We start from the raw sequence: 15702 nt of genomic DNA, 5'->3' as shown, positions 1-15702 counted from the left end.
TGCATAAATCCACTTCTGGGGCCCACTTGGTGTATGCTTGGGCTGAGCTTGATCAATTCACGAGCTCAGGCTTCTCTTGGAGTTGAACTCCGAGTTATGACGTGTTTTGGGCGTTCAACTCCGGATCATGACATTTTTCTGGCGTTTAACTCCAGACAGCAGCATGTACTTGGCGTTCAACGCCAAGTTACGTCGTCAATTTCCGAATGAAGTATGGACTATTATATATTGCTGGAAAGCTCTAGATGTCTACTTTCCAACGCCGTTGAGAGCGCGCCAATTGGAGTTCTATAGCCCCAGAAAATCCATTTCGAGTGCAGGGAGGTCAGATTCCAACAGCATCAGCAGTCCTTTTGTCAGCCTTTTTTTCAGAGTTTTGCTCAAGTCCCTCAATTTCAGCCAGAAATTACCTGAAATCACAGAAAAACGCACAAACTCATAGTAAAGTCCAGAAATGTGAATTTAACATAAAAACTAATGAAAACATCCCTAAAAGTAGCTTGAACTTACTAAAAACTACCTAAAAACAATGCCAAAAAGCGTATAAATTATCCGCTCATCACTTAGATTAGTTATTTTAATCCCACTTTTATGCCATTCGATGCCATGACATGTTTGATGAGTGATTCTAGGCCTCCAAAGCCCAGTTTTGGGACTTTCTGAAGCTGATTCTTCCAATATTAGAGAAGGCCTCACTCCATGTGAAAAGGGAGGAGAAATTAGGGTTAGTTTAGCATTATGTAGGTTATTTTCTAGAGAGAGAAGCTCCCTCCTCTCTCTAGAATTAGGGTTCTTAGTTTACTTTACTTGTAATTTCCCTTTTTAATTCTTGTTTTCATCTAGTCCCTTCTACCTTTCCTTGTTTTATTGTCTTAATTTTTCTTGTTTATCTTGCTACTTTCTCACTTTAGTTGCCTTTTATGTTTATGAACACTCTTGTCATTCTGATTTACATTTAATGCAATTTTATGTTTCATATCAATTTATTGCCGTATTGAGTTGCTATCTTTATTTTCCTTGCTTGGTAGTTGTAGCATTTATTATTTCTTATCATTTACCACGCTTTCTTTTCATACCCACCAAGTATTTGATAAAATTCTTGGTTGGGTTTTTACATAGTTTTTCTCACTCTTGGTTGAAAAATTGAGTGGTTTGGGTGAATTTGAGTGGTGGATGTCCATCCCACATTGTGTGAAGATTGTTAATTAACTTGGGTTCCACTAACGCTAGCCTTTCACTAAGTTAATTAGTGAGTTGGCTATGATTTGTGGATTGAGGTTAATTATGCCCTTTTGACTTATCCTCGATGTAGGGTTGACTAATTCGGATTAATTCACACACAATTACCATGTTTGTGGGCCACTACAAGGATAGCAAGCCCTAATTACCCAATCCTCACCAAGAGCTCTTTTAGTATTTGAATTCTATTTTCATTGCCTTTACTTGCCTTCATTTAATTTCTTGCATGTTAAGTTACCTTCTTGCCTTTTAAATTTCTTGCCAATCGCTATCATCCAACCCCCATTTTCTCATAGCCAATAATAGAGCACTTTAATTGCAACTCCTAGGGAAGACGACCTAGGAGCTAAATACTCCTGGTTATTTTGTATTGTGACATTATTATTTGATCTTGAGAATTCATTGTTGGTTTGGACTATGCTACCAACGAATTGATCCTTGTTTTGATTGATTCCAAACTATGCAATAGTTCTCTTGTCAAATTTGGCGCCGTTGCCGGGGAGTTGCAATGGTATTTATTAATTGCTATTGTAAATATGTAAATATGTGAATAGTTGTTTTTTATTGTGAATATGTTTACATGTGCATGTGTAAATAGCTTTCTTTGATTGTTTGCTTGTTTTTGCTACTCTTGGGAGTTCATTTTATTTGTTCTTATTATCTTTGGTTTTTGTTTTCTTTTTATCCTATGAATTCTCACCCATTGCATTGTGAGTTTTGTGCTATTGTGCCATAGGAATTGGAAATTTCAATTGCTTGTTACCTAGATGGAATGAAGAGAATTCACAACAAGATCTTGGTCCAAAAGCTTTGGAGCCTCAATAGCCTTGGAGAATACAAGCTTGGGTGGAATTTCAAGGAGGTTTGATGAGAGCTCTCCATAAGTCCAACTTAAGGACAATAAACCAAAGTGCTAGGTGGGAGACACCCCACCATGGTAACATTGTTCTTACCCTTTTTCTTGTATATAATTTGGTTTATTGCACTTTTTGCTTATTTTGGGTTGCTTGGGATTAGTTTAATTTTGAGTTTAGTAGGTAAATTTGCATGTGGGTCATGAAATTTTGGATGTTTGAATGTTTTTGGGGTTGAGCTTTCATTGAACTAAGGTTTGGTACCTTAGAATTTTGAAGAAAATTTTTTCTGAAACAGCGCATTTGTGCGTGCGCACCATACTGTGTGTGCACACAAAACTACATTTTTGGCCACCTGTGTGGCCGCACAAGCTTGTGCGTCTACACACTCCTTGACATGCCCTCTGGTCACAGAGCCAGCACAGCTTGTGCATGCACGCTGCTCTATTTTCTGTGACCTATGCGGCTGCATAGACGTGTGCGTCCGCACAAACCCCTTTTCTCGTGCTATCTGTGTGGCCGCACAGGCTTGTCCGTCTACATGCCAACTTGCAACCACTCTGGTGAGAGCATTAGCACAGCCTGTGCATGTGAACCCCTGCCCCTTATGCTCTTGTGCGCGCGCACGGACCTATGTGCGCACGCACACATGATCCGTCATGTCAAAAAAAAGAAAAAAAAAAGAAAGAGTCTTCTATGTGTGCGCACGCCTTTGTGCGCATGCACACTTCTTAATCCCTCCTCTGCCAGGAGCGCTCGCATAGAGTGTGCAAGCGCACACCTCTCTTTTTCCTTATAGTGTGCGTACGCACACCCCTGTTTTCTCACTATTATGCTTCTTTTCTCTTATTCTCTTATCTCTGCTTCTTCTCTTCTTTTCCCTTCCTCTCTCCTTCTCCTTTCACCCTATTTACTACTTGTTCTTGTTTGTTTTGCTTGCATTTCATTATTATTTTAGTAATTATATTAGTTTTAGTTTGATAGTTTATTCATTAAATAAATTACAAGTGTTTGTTTGATAATTGGATTGCTTGTTGTTTGAAGTTTCCACCAATGCACTTATATTTTACCTTAATTTACTAGTACCTAGTGGGTTTGGATACTCATGTTTTTTTATTGTACCACTAGGATAAATTATATAAGTGCATTGAATTAGGTGATTTGAGTTGAAATTACTTGTTCATCATGATTTATATATCAAATTTATCACATGTCCGGTACTTGTTCCTTGTTAATGCTTTGCATTTGTTTGAGTGACTTAACTTGATTTTCATCAAGCTCATCACTTTTTGTAACAAGTACCTTCCCATGTGACTTTTTCATTATGTTTCATGATGAATAAGGAGTTTCCATTCATTAGGGGATTGGTTGTTGTTTATTGTGCTATTTTATATCAATCTTGCGCTTTCATGTGCACAATTTCAATAACCAATATCAAATACTCAATTCACTTTTGTGGTTACCTAGGGTTGCTTGTGCCTTAAGTTTTACTTATTCTTTACTTGCAACCTAGGCTATTTAATTGAGGACCATATCATTTCTTTTGATTATGTGGTTTACGTTTCACCTAGCCAATGTGTTGTGTTCTAAATTGTGCACGCATTTAGAATATACACATTACTTTTTATCATACCACACACATATTACTTTTTCTCAATTGTTGTTTATTTGTTTACAAAGCAACCAGAGCCCCTGGAGCCTACCATCTGAAGGTGGAGCCGCATAGTCCTTCATTCTCCGGATTATGTGCATGCACGGAGGACCGTGCACAATTTAAGTGTAGGGGAGGATCACCAACTTCGATGGGGGTAAAATCCTTTTCTTAGACACTTTACAGTATTCTTTTTGCAATTTTTGTTCTCATTTGCACTTTGTTTAGGTTGTTTGTATATATTTCTTTAATGCTTATAGTATTATGGTAGTACATACTTGCATGTTGCATGTAGATTGAATAATTTTGGTAAAAACAACAAGAAATTTTCATGAAATCCCTTTTAGGGCATGCCATTGATTGAATTGAGAAATTGTTTTTCAAACTTGCTTGAAGTGTTTTTTTCATAAGAACATAGAAAAGAGTTAGAACAACATACCTTGTGAGATTTGAGCCCTATTGTATGGTTGCACATTTCCAACCATAAAGATTGTTCATGTGTGATAAACTCCTTTTATGAGTGTAATCTTTGATTTGCTTGATTCTATATGTCTATTATTTTGTGTATGCATGCATGTATATGATTGAAGCCATCATTTCAAATAGCTCACTTACCCAAATAGCCTATTTTTTATCTTCCATTGTTAGCCAACTTTGAGCTTATGCCAAACCCACTTGTTCTTAATTTTAGCACATTACAATCCTTGAAGCGGAAAATAATAAATGTCCCTTGTTTGGATCTTTGATTAGCTTAGGCTAGTGAGTATGTTTATCAATTAAGTGTGGGAAGTTTGGGAACATTGGGTGAGATAAAAGTATATTTTAGTAATTTTGCTGGAAATTTTGGGAATTGGGTACATACACATGCACTGAATGTTGAACCATATGCATTGATGTTATTGTATATATTTTAGTTTGAAAAAAAAAAGGAGAAAAATGAGAAAAAGAAAAAAAATATAGAAAAGAAAAGAAAAAGAAAAATAATAAAAAGGGGACAAAATGCCCCAAAGTAAAGTTCAATAAGAATCAATGCATATGTGTGGTGATCAAAAAGAAAATGCATGAGTGTATGAAAAAGTGAGGAATGGGTAGTTAGGTTTGCTTTGAATTGTATAAGTTGTTATGCAGGTTGGGTGAGAGCTTAGGCTAATCAAAGATGCAAATATAAAGCTCACTTAACCATATATAACCTCACATTGACCCTAGCCCCATTTAAACCTTGAAAAGTCCTCTTGATATTTGTATGCATGCACTAAATAATTGTTGATTGTTAGATGACTTGCAAAGCTTTGAAAAACATTATTAAAGGAGAATTGAGTGATTAAGCCCTCAACACTGAGTGACTAGAGTGTATACACATCCGGTGAGGGGTTCGATTGCTCAATTCTATGTTCCTGTATCTTATATTATATCTTCTAGCAAGTTGTTTATTAGTTAGTTTTGAAAATCTCAATTCAATTCTTTGGAATTTGATCATAGTGTATTAACTCTTTGCCTTGGCCCTAAGGCTTGTTTTGGATTGATTGGAATCTCTTATTTGTTTTTGCCAAACTCCATAGGAAATCATCTTGTACATATAGATAAATAGCATTTTGCATAGTTGCATGCATGTAGTTAGTACATTGAATAAATTGTTTCCCCCTTTTTCCTTCTCCTTTAATTGTGATTAGCATGAGGACATGCTATTGTTTAAGTATGGAGGAATTGATAAATCCATATTTGACGATATATTTTGGTTTGATTTGAGTGGATCTCATTACATAAACCCACATTTATTCATGAAAATAGCATACTTTTGTGTTTTCTCTCTAAATTGTGTCTAATTATGAAAACATGCTATTTTGAGCTTAGATTAGTGATTTTAATCCCACTTTTATGCCATTCGAAGCCATGACATGTTTGATGAGGGATTTTAGGTCCTAGAGGCAAGTTTCGTAAGGCAAAAGTGGAAGGAAGCATGTACAAAGGGAGAAAACATAAAGAGAACAAAGGAGAAGCATACATTGGAGTGTGCATGCACACAACTACCTGTGCGTACGCACAAGAGCCACAAAACCATGTGTGCGTATGCACGACATCCTGTGCGTATGCACAAGAGGAAAATCAGCATGTGTGCGTACGCACACACCTGTACGTACGCACAGGTCCCAACGCGTGACTCATTTAATGGAAATCGTTGGGGGTGATTTCTGGGCCTCCAGAGCCCAGTTTTTGGACTTTCTGAAGCTGATTCTTCCTATATTAGAGAAGGCCTCACTCCATGTGAAAGGGGGAAGAAATTAGTGTTAGTTTAGCATTATGTAGGTTGTTTTCTAGAGAGAGAAGCTCCCCCTCTCTCTAGAATTAGGGTTCTTAGTTTACTTTCCTTGTAATTTCACTTTTTAATTCTTGTTTTCATCTAGTCTCTTCTACCTTTCCTTGTTTTATTGTCTTAATTTTCCTTGTTTATCTTGCTACTTTCTCACTTTAGTTGCCTTTTATGTTTATGAACACTCTTGTCATTTTGATTTATATTTAATGCAATTTTATGTTTTATGTCAATTTTATTGCCTAATTGAGTTGCTATCTTTATTTCCCTTGCTTGGTAGTTATAGCATTTATTATTTCTTATCATTTACCATGCTTTCTTTTCATACCCACCAAGTAGTTGATAAAATGCTTGGTTGGGTTTTTACATAGTTTTTCTCACTCTTGGTTGAGAAATTGAGTGGTTTGGGTGAATTTGAGTGGTGGATGTCCATTCCACATTGTGTGAGGGTTGTTAATTAACTTGGTTTCCACTAACGCTAGCCTTTCACTAAGTTAATTAGTGAGTTGGCTAGGATTTGTGGATTGAGGTTAATTATGCCCTTTTGACTTATTCTCGATGTAGGGTTGACTAATTGGGATTAATTCACACACAATTACCATGTTTGTGGTCCACTACTAGAATAGCAATCCCTAATTACCCAATCCTCACCAAGAGCTCTTTTAGTCATTGAATTCTATTTTCATTGCATTTACTTGCCTTCATTTAATTTCTTGCATGTTAAGTTACCTTCTTGTCTTTTAAATTTCTTGCCAATCACTATCATCCAACCCCCATTTCCTCATAGCCAATAATGGAGCACTTTAATTGCAACTCCTAGGGAAGACGACCTGGGAGCAAAATACTCCCGGTTATTTTGTATTGTGAAATTATTATTTGATCTTGAGAATTCATTGTTGGTTTGGACTATGCTACCAATGAATTGATCCTTGTTTTGATTCATTCCAAACTATGCAATAGTTCTCTTGTCAAGCATCAGAAGTCGTCAGGAACGATACAGCCTCTCGAGATTTCTCAGTGGAAGTAGGCTATGATGCGGTTTGGGTGATCGTAGTTCGCTTAACCAAATCCGCTCATTTTCTGTCGATCCGAGTGAATTATTCTATAGAGGAGTTGGCGAGAGAGAACGTTGACACTGTAAGATGATGGTGAACGAGGTGCCTTGGCAACTTGTTGGGTTAGCAACGTTGAAAGTAGGGTACTTCGTGGGGAATATATGTATATCTATATCCCATCGTGTGATTCAGATTTTCGAGGGCGAAAATCGTTTTAAGCAGGGGAGGATGTAAGAACCCGTGTTTTTACGTAAAAATCGTTTTATAAAATAATTTTAGTGCCCGGAATAGATTCAAAATTTAGAATTTTTAATTTGAAAATATATATGTGAAATTTGAATTCAGTGAATTTTTTTGAGTTGAAAAATGTATTTTCTGAGAAAAACCGAGAAAAACTGCGAACCGGTTTAAGCTTGTCCGGTGCTGTGTTTTTAGAAAAATAAGATTTTGAAAAAAAAAATAATTTTTGAATTGAAAACCGGGCACTAATCTTGAAGGTTTTGGCTTAAAAAGTTGGCTAAACGGACCAAAATTGCTAGCGGGTTGGACCGGGCCCAAACTGGACCCAAGGTCCAACATATATAAGGCAAATTAATGAGCATTCAGCTCATTTTGTCCTAACTTGAGAGGGAGGGGCGTAGATTGGAGATGAGAGAAGAGGGGAATGTTACTATTCACCCTCACCTTCTTTTGCATGTAACTTGAGTTATGGACCTCCGATTGATGAGCCGTTTGCAGTCACGCAAAGCTCTCGTCGAGCTCTACATTTCTATCCAAAGAAACCTGTGAACTCGCGTCTCACTTCCCAGTTTTGTTCCCTAGATTTCTGCATTTTTGAGGTTGTGGTTTTGAGTAGATTTTGTGGTTTTGGTTGTTTAGGTGATCTCTAGTAGCGGGTAATTGATAGATTTTTACCCATAATCTCATTGGATAAGGTAAGGAACCTCTTTATCCTTGTGGTTTGGTATAGTATGAGCTTTATTTGTTGATGTATGGTTATGTTGTATATATGAAGCTTGTTTTTGGAGTTGGTGGTGGCTTTTGGTTTGGCTTTGATGGTTTGGAGCTTGGTGGAAGCTTGATTGGAATCAAGTTTGGTGTTTGAGCATGTTGAAAATCGGCCAAGGTATAATTTTGGTTTCCTTTATGTAATATGTAATGTTCATGGACACTTAGGCTAGTAGACCATAGGATAGGATTGAATTGGATGTATGGTTGTTTGAATTAATATTGTGGTGTATGCATGTTGATGGGGATTTAAGGGATTGTATATGTTGAAATAGGATTTATGTTAATTGATGAATGATATTGATTATTGTGGTTGATGAAGATTATTGGGAATTGTGGTGTTAATGAGTATTGATGATTAGTGTTGTTGATGAGTGGTGCATGAAATTGTGATCACTACTTTTCACAACTCAAATAATCCCCGGTAATGAATCCAAAAACTTGGTGCTCAATACCATGGTATAAACATAATTTCACAACTTCGCACAACTAACCAGCAAGTGCACTAGGTCGTCCAAGTAATAAACCTTACGCGAGTAAGGGTCGATCCCACGGAGATTGTTGGTATGAAGCAAGCTATGGTCACCTTATAAATCTTAGTCAGGCAGATTCAAATGGTTATGAATGATATATGAATAAAGCATAAAGATAGAGATACTTATGTAATTCATTGGTGAGAATTTCAGATAAGCGAATGGAGATGCTTTGTCCCTTCCGTCTCTCTGCTTTCCTACTGTCTTCATCCAATCCTTCTTACTCCTTTCCATGGCAAGCTGTATGTTGGGCATCACCGTTGTCAGTGGCTACAGTCCCGTCCTCTCAGTGAAAATGTTCAACGCACCCTGTCACGGCACGGCTAATCATCTGTCGGTTCTCAATCAGGTTGGAATAGAATCCATTGATTCTTTTGCGTCTGTCACTAACGCCCAGCCTTCAGGAGTTTGAAGCTCGTCACAGTCATTCAATCATTGAATCCTACTCAGAATACCACAGACAAGGTTTAGACCTTCCGGATTCTCTTGAATGCCGCCATCAATTCTAGCTTATACCACGAAGATTCCGATTAAGGAATCCAAGAGATAAACATTCAAGCTTTGTTTGCTTGTAGAACGGCAGTGGTTGTCAGGCACGCATTCATAAGTGAGAATGATGATGAGCGTCACATAATCATCACATTCATCAAGTTCTTGAGTGCGAATGAATATCTTGGAATAAGAACAAACTGAATTGAATAGAGGAACAATAGTAATTGCATTAATACTCGAGGTACAGCAGAGCTCCACACCTTAATCTATGGTGTGTAGAAACTCCACCGTTGAAAATACATAAGAACAAAAGTGATCATTGGCCTCGGCCCCAGAGAGGGAACCAGAAGAACCAAGATGAAAATACAATAGCAAAAGGTCCTACTTATAGAGAACTAGTAGCCTAGGGTTTATAGAAATGAGTAAATGACAGAAAAAATCCACTTCCGGGCCCACTTGGTGTGTGCTTGGGCTGAGCATTGAAGCATTTTCGTGTAGATACTCTTCTTGGAGTTAAACGCCAGCTTTTGTGCCAGTTTGGGCGTTTAACTCCCATTCTTGTGCCAGTTCCGGCGTTTAACGCCAGACATTCTTGAGCTGATTTGGAACGCCGGTTTGGGCCATCAAATCTTGAGCAAAGTATGGACTATTATACATTGCTGGAAAGCCCAGGATGTCTACTTTCCAACGCCGTTGAGAGCGCGCCAATTGGGTTTCTGTAGCTCCAGAAAATCCACTTTGAGTGCAGAGAGGTCAGAATCCAACAGCATCTGCAGTCCTTTTCAGCCTCTGAATCAGAGTTTTGCTCAGGTCCCTCAATTTCAGCCAGAAAATACCTGAAATCACAGAAAAACACACAAACTCATAGTAAAGTCCAGAAAAGTGAATTTTAACTAAAAATTAATAAAAATATAATAAAAACTAACTAAAACATACTAAAAACATACTAAAAATAATGCCAAAAAGCGTACAAATTATCCGCTCATCACAACACCAAACTTAAATTGTTGCTTGTCCCCAAGCAACTGAAAATCAAATAAGATAAAAAGAAGAGAATATGCAATGAATTCCAAAAACATCTATGAAGATCAGTATTAATTAGATGAGCGGGGCTTTTAGCTTTTTGCCTCTGAACAGTTTTGGCATCTCACTCTATCCTTTGAAATTCAGAATGATTGGCTTCTATAGGAACTCAGAATCCAGATAGTGTTATTGATTCTCCTAGTTAAGTATGATGATTCTTGAACACAGCTACTTTATGAGTCTTGGCCGTGGCCCAAAGCCCTCTGTCTTCCAGTATTACCACCGGATACATACATGCTACAGACACATAATTGGGTGAACCTTTTCAGATTGTGACTCAGCTTTGCTAGAGTCCCCAATTAGAGGTGTCCAGGGTTCTTAAGCACACTCTTTTTGCCTTGGAACACAACTTTATTTCTTTCTTTTTCTTTCTTTTTCTTTTTCTCTTTTTTTTTTCGTTTTTCTCCCTTTTTTTCTCTCTCTTTTTTTTTTTGTATTCACTGCTTTTTCTTGCTTCAAGAATCATTTTTATGATTTTTCAGATCCTCAGTAACATGTCTCCTTTTTTATCATTCTTTCAAGAGCCAACATTCATGAACAACAAATTCAAAAGACTTATGCACTGTTCAAGCATACATTCAGAAAACAAAAGTATTGCCACCACATCAAAATAATTAATCTGTTATAAAATTTAAAATTCATGCAATTCTTCTCTTTTTCAATTAAGAACATTTTTCATTTAAGAAAGGTGATGGATTCATAGGACATTCATAACTTTAAGGCATAGACACTAAGACACTAATGATCACAAGACACAAACATAGATAAACGTAAGCATACAATTCGAAAAACAAGAAAATAAAGAACAAGGAAATTAAAGAACGGGTCCACCTTAGTGATGGCGACTTGTTCTTCCTCTTAAAGATCTTATGGAGTGCTTGAGCTCCTCAATGTCTCTTCCTTGTCTTTGTTGCTCCTCTCTCATGATTCTTTGATCTTCTCTAATTTCATGGAGGAGGATGGAATGTTCTTGGTGCTCCACCCTTTTCTTAGTGATGGGCTTGTCCTCATCAATGGGGATGTCTCCCTCTATGTCAACTCCAACTGAATAACAGAGGTGACAAATGAGATGAGGAAAGGCTAACCTTGCCAAGGTAGAGGACTTGTCCGCCACCTTATAAAGTTCTTGGGCTATAACCTCATGAACTTCTACTTCTTCTCCAATCATGATGCTATGAATCATGATGGCCCGGTCTAGAGTAACTTCAGACCGGTTGCTAGTGGGAATGATTGAGCGTTGGATAAACTCCAACCATCCCCTAGCCACGGGCTTGAGGTCATGCCTTCTCAATTGAACCGGCTTCCCTCTTGAATCTCTCTTCCATTGGGCGCCCTCTTCACAAATGACTGTGAGGACTTGGTCCAACCTTTGATCAAAGTTGACCCTTCTAGTGTAAGGGTGTTCATCTCCTTGCATCATGGGCAAGTTGAATGCCAACCTTACATTTTTCGGACTAAAATCTAAGTATTTCCCCCGAACCATTGTAAGCCAATTCTTTGGGTCTGGGTTCACACTTTGATCATGGTTCTTGGTGATCCATGCATTGGCATAGAACTCTTGAACCATTAAGATTCTGACTTATTGAATGGGGTTGGTAAGAACTTCCCAACCTCTTCTTCGAATCTCATGTCGGATCTCTGGATATTCACTCTTTTTGAGTTTGAAAGGGACCTCGGGGATCACCTTCTTCAAGGCCACAACTTCATAGAAGTGGTCTTGATGCACCCTTGAGATGAATCTCTCCATCTCCCATGACTCGGAGGTGAAAGCTTTTGCCTTCCCTTTCCTCTTTCTAGAGGTTTCTCCGGCCTTGGATACCATAAATGGTTATGGAAAAACAAAAAGTAATGCTTTTACCACACCAAACTTAAAAGGTTTGCTCGTACTCGAGCAAAAGAAGAAGGAAGAGAGTAGAAAAAGAAGAAATAGAGGAGATGTAGGTGGCTTTGTGGTTCGGCCAAAGGGGGAGAAGTAGTGTTTAAGGTATGTGAAAATAAGGGAGTGAAGATGGGTTTATATAGGGGTGGAGAGAGGGGTAGGGTTCGATTATGGGAGGGTGGGTTTGGGAGGGAAAGTGGTTTGAATTTGAATGGTGAGGTAGGTGGGGTTTTATGAAGGATGGATGTGAGTGGTGAAGAGAAAGATGGGATTTGATAGGTGAGGGGTTTTTGGGGAAGAGGTGTTGAGGTGATTGGTGAATGGGTGAAGAAGAGAGAGAGTGGTGGGGTAGGTGGGGATCCTGTGGGGTCCACAGATCCTGAGGTGTCAAGGAAAAGTCATCCCTGCACCAAATGGCGAGCAAACTTGCTCTATGTGCCAATTCTGGCGTTAAACACCGGGCTGGTGCCCATTTCTGGTGTTTAACACTAACTTCTTGCCCTTTCCTGGAGTTTAACGCCAGTCTGGTGCCCCTTTCTGGCGTTAAACGCCCAGAATGGTGCCAGACTGGGCGTTAAACGCCCATTTGCTAGCTTCATTGGCGTTTAAACGCCAGCAAGTTCTCCTCCAGGGTGTGCTGTTTTTTTTTCTGTTTTTCATTCTGTTTTTGCTTTTTCAATTGCTTTTGTGACTTCTCATGATCATCAACCTACAGAAAACATAAAATAACAAAGGAAAATAGATAAAATATAACATTGGGTTGCCTCTCAACAAGCGCTTCTTTAATGTCAGTAGCTTGACAGTGGGCTCTCATGGAGCCTCACAAATGCTCAGAGAAATGTTGGAACCTCCCAACACCAAACTTAGAGTTTGAATGTGGGGGCTTTGTTTGACTCTGTTTTGAGAAAAGTTCTTCATGCCTCCTCTCCATGGTGACAGAGGGATATCCTTGAGCCTTAAACATAAAGGATTCTTCATTCACTTGAATGATCAATTCTCCTCTGTCCACATCAATCACAGCCTTTGCTGTGGCTAGGAAAGGTGTGCCAAGGATGATGGATTCATCCATGCATTTCCCAATCTCTAGGACTATGAAATCAGCAAGGATGTAATGGTCTTCAATCTTCACCAAAACATCCTCTACAAGTCCATAAGCTTGTTTTCTTGAATTGTCTGCCATCTCTAGTGAGATTCTTGCAGCTTGTACCTCAAAGATCCCTAGCTTCTCCATTACAGAGAGAGGCATGAGGTTTACACTTGACCCTAAGTCACACAAAGCCTTCTTAAAGGTCATGGTGCCTATGGTACAAGGTATTGAAAACTTCCCAGAATCTTGTCTCTTTTGAGGTAATATCTGCCTAGACAAGTCATCCAGTTCTTTGGTAAGCAAAGGAGGTTCGTTCTCCCAAGTCTCATTACCAAATAACCTGTCATTTAGCTTCATGATTGCTCCAAGGTATTTAGCAACTTGCTCTTCAGTGACATACTCATCCTCTTCAGAGGAAGAATACTCATCAAAGCTCATGAATGGCAGAAGTAAATCTATTGGAATCTCTATGGTCTCAGTGTGAGCCTCAGATTCCCATGGTTCCTCATTAGGGAACTCATTGGAGGCCAGTGGACGTCCATTGAGGTCTTCCTCAGTGGCGTTCACTGCCACTTCCTCCTCTCCAAATTCGGCCATGTTGATGGCCTTGCACTCTCCTTTTGGATTTTCTTCTGTATTGCTTGGAAGAGTACTAGGAGGGAGTTCAGTAATTTTCTTGCTCAGCTGACCCACTTGTGCCTCCAAGTTTCTAATGGAGGACCTTGTTTCAGTCATGAAACTTTTAGTGGTTTTGATTAGATCAGAGACCATGGTTGCTAAGTCAGAGTGGTTCTGCTTAGAATTCTCTGTCTGTTGCTGAGAAGATGATGGAAAAGGCTTGCCATTGCTAAACCTGTTTCTTCCACCATTATTATTGTTGAAACCTTGTTGAGGTCTCTGTTGATCCTTCCATGAGAGATTTGGATGATTTCTCCATGAAGAATTATAGGTGTTTCCATAGGGTTCTCCCATGTAATTCACCTCTTCCATTGAAGGGTTCTTAGGATCATAAACTTCTTCTTCAAATGAAGCATCCTTAGTACTACCTGGTGCATTTTGCATTCCAGACAGACTTTGAGAAATCAAATTGACTTGCTAGGTCAATATCTTGTTCTGAGACAATATGGCATTCAGAGTATCAATCTCAAGAACTCCTTTCTTCTGATTCGTCCCATTGTTCACAGGATTCCTTTCAGAAGTGTACATGAATTGGTTATTTGCAACCATTTCAATTAGTTCTTGAGCTTCTATACGCGTCTTCTTCAGATGAAGAGATCCTCCAGCAGAGCTATCCAAAGACATCTTGGACAGTTCAGACAGACCATCATAGAAGATACCTATGATGCTCCATTCAGAAAGCATGTCAGAATGACACTTTCTGATCAATTGTTTGTATCTTTCCCAAGCTTCATAGAGGGATTCACCTTCCTTCTGTCTGAAAGTTTGGACTTTCACTCTAAGCTTACTCAATTTTTGAGGTGGAAAGAATTTTGCCAAGAAGGCATTGACTAGCTTTTCCCAAGAGTTTAGGCTTTCTTTAGGTTGTGAGTCCAACCATATCCTAGCTCTGTCTCTTACAGCAAAAGGGAATAGCATAAGTCTGTAGACCGCAGGGTCAACCCCATTAGTCTTGACAGTGTCACAGATTTGCAAGAATTCAGCTAAAAACTGATGAGGATCTTCCAATGGAAGTCCATGGAACTTGCAATTCTGTTGCATTAGAGAAACTAATTGAGGCTTAAGCTCAAAGTTGTTTGCTCCAATGGCAGGGATAGAGATGCTTCTCCCATAGAAGTCGGGGGTAGGTGCAGTAAAGTCACCCAGCACCTTCCTTGCATTGTTGGCATTGTTGTTGTTTTCGGCTGCCATGTGTTCTTTTTCTTTGAAGATTTCTGTTAGGTCCTCTACAGAGAGTTGTGCCTTAGCTTCTCTTAGCTTTCGCTTCAAGGTCCTTTCAGGTTCAGGGTCAGCCTCAACAAGAATGCTTTTGTCTTTTCTCCTGCTCATATGAAAGAGAAGAGAGCAAGAAAATATGGAATCCTCTATGTCACAGTGTAGAGATTCCTTGAGGTGTCAGAGGAAAAGAAAAATAGAAGGGAAGAAGTAGAAGAATTCAAACTTATCAAGAGAGATGGAGTTCGAATTGTTCATTGAGGAATAGTGTTAGTCCATAAATAGAAGGATGTGAGAAGAGGGGAAGAAATTTTCGAAAATTAAGTAAAAGATTTTAAAAACATTTTGAAAAATACTAATTGATTTTCGAAAACCAAGAGTGGAAAAGAAATCAAGTGATTTTTGAAAAAGATTTTGAAATTAGAAATCAAAAAGATATGATTGAAAACCATTTTGAAAAAGATGTGATTAAAAAGATATGATTGAAAAGATATGATTTTAAAAAGACGTGATTGAAAAGATATGATTTGAAAAACAATTTAAAAAGATTTGATTTTGAAAAATTTTGAAAACCTTAAAAAAATTTGCATTAAAAACAAAATCTTCCCTCTTGTGCCATC

At 38.4% G+C, this 15702-nt stretch overlaps 1 non-coding gene across 1 annotated transcript; it reads left to right on the top strand.

Moving 5' to 3' along the window:
• The first annotated feature begins 14549 nt into the window (after nucleotides 1-14549).
• LOC130964676 (small nucleolar RNA R71) lies at nucleotides 14550-14653 on the top strand. The gene has a single exon (XR_009080761.1). It is a non-coding gene; the product is annotated as a small nucleolar RNA R71 (small nucleolar RNA).
• Nucleotides 14654-15702: the final 1049 nt, after the last annotated feature.

Source organism: Arachis stenosperma, chromosome 2 (assembly GCF_014773155.1).
Source record: "Arachis stenosperma cultivar V10309 chromosome 2, arast.V10309.gnm1.PFL2, whole genome shotgun sequence".
NCBI lineage: Eukaryota > Viridiplantae > Streptophyta > Magnoliopsida > Fabales > Fabaceae > Arachis > Arachis stenosperma.
The sequence above is the reverse complement of the archived record's forward strand: the minus strand, read 5'-3'. Positions and strand labels throughout refer to the sequence as shown.